Raw genomic sequence first — 1,781 nt, forward strand, 5'->3', positions numbered from 1 at the left:
CGGCATCGCCCCGGGCCCGCCGCGCTGTGACCTCACCGCTCCAAGCCGCCGGAACGGGTGACGTCACCCTTCCGTGCCCTGTGACGTCACCCTTCCGTGCGCTGTGACATCACCCTTCTGCGCACCGTGACATCATCGCTTCCCCCTCCGTGGTGGGGGGGGCGGGAAGGGGGGAGCCCCCGTCCCTGATACTTGTCCGGCTCCGGGTGGCTCTTCCCCGGGGCGTCCGAGCGGGCTCCAGCACCGGCATCACGCGAGGGTACAAATCCGCCCCCCCTGCCCCGTTTTGGAGGCCGGGGGGCTCGGGGGGCCCGGGCGGGGCTGGCGAGCCCCCAGCCACCCCGCGCGCAGCCCCCGGGCTGGGCAGGCTCCCGGCCCGGCTCGGGGGAACCGGCGCTCGCGGCGCGTTCTCGTCCCCTCCGCGGGCCGCGGGCCCGAGCCTGGACATCGCCCGTGGGAAAGCGGAAGCCGAAGGATGGGCTGGAGCGCGAGGGCCGGCTGCCAGGACGCCTGGGCCCCTGCTGCCAGCGCTGCCGGGTGGTCCCCAGCGGGGCGGGCAGGGCCAGGGGGCTTCGCTCTCCCCACGGGCCCCCCACTCCCACCCCACGCCGGCAAAGCTGGAGCTACACTGGGCTGCTCCGGGGACCTCAGCACAAGTCCAGCCTCCCGAAAAATCAGCCCGGAGCCTGATCCCGGCGCGTTTGGGCGTGGGCGGTGGCTGGGCGAGAAGGGCCGCGGGGCCGGGCAGGGTGCCGGCCCCGCGGGGACGGCGCGGAGGAGCCGTCGAGGCGCTCCGCAGCGAGAGGAGGCTGCAGCGCCCCCACCCCCCATCAGCGCGATTCGGGGGGTACCGCCACGAGGACGGAGAGGGGAGGAGGGGGTTTCGCTCGGCACCACAGCCGTGCCTCAGTTTCCCCGCTCTGCCCCACAGCTGCCCCACGCGCAGGGAGGCGCCTTGGCCGTGCTGCATGCCCCAGCGCCGGGTGCTGAGCCGGGGTGGATCAAGAACAGCCCCCCCCCCCGCCAACCCCCCCAGGGCCCCTGACTCATCGTCCCCCCCACCCCCCAGCCCGGAGCAAGGCCGGGCAGCCTGGCCGTGCTCCGGCTGCTCCGTGCCGTGAGTTAGGACAGGAAGAGCCATCGCTTGAGCCGAAAATGCCGCAGGGCCCCGGGAGAYGGATATTTCGCCAAGTTGGGAGCAAGCCAACGGCGCGGGGATGCCCGGGATGGGGAACGGCCCGAGACATTCCCAGGGCTGGGGAAAGGGACCTTTTAATTTTGGGGGGGGGGGGCTGATACTGGGTGGGGGGGGTTGCATGTGCGTGTGCGCCGCTGTTGGCAGGGAAGGGGTATGGGTGTGCTGGGGTCCTTGCACGTATGTGAGCACACACATGTGTGCACGTCACTGGTATGTGTGTGTGCATACGTGTGAGTGTGCACATGTGTGTCACTGCTGGGGGTGTGCACGCACTGCATGTCAGCTGCAGCGTGGGTGTATTGCTCCACGCACATGTGTGCACACACGTGCGTGCATACATCTCTTTTAGGGGTAGTGTATGTGTGTGTGTGCATCCCTGCTGGGATATATATAAGCAAATCTGCACATGTGTGCATATGCGCGGGTGTCCACCCAGACGTCTGTGCAAGTGTGTACACGCACGTGCCTGTGGGTGTGCACAAGTACATGCATGTGCATGCAAACCGCACGTGTGCAAAAAGGCACGCGTGCACACGCGTGCGCTCACGCAGAAGTGCACGCGTGTCTCCACGCGCACGTTCGT

The 1,781-nt window shown here is 69.1% G+C and overlaps 1 protein-coding gene across 1 annotated transcript in view; it reads right to left on the reverse strand.

Moving 5' to 3' along the window:
• The window catches only part of CATSPER4 (cation channel sperm associated 4), a 25,216-nt gene that overhangs the window by 7,519 nt on the left and 15,916 nt on the right, over nt 1–1,781 (reverse strand). The gene's annotated exons all lie outside the window — the stretch shown is intronic.

This window comes from Rhea americana, unplaced genomic scaffold (assembly GCF_003343005.1).
Source record: "Rhea americana isolate MKP2758 unplaced genomic scaffold, rheAme1 scaffold_439, whole genome shotgun sequence".
NCBI classification, from domain to species: Eukaryota; Metazoa; Chordata; class Aves; order Rheiformes; family Rheidae; genus Rhea; species Rhea americana.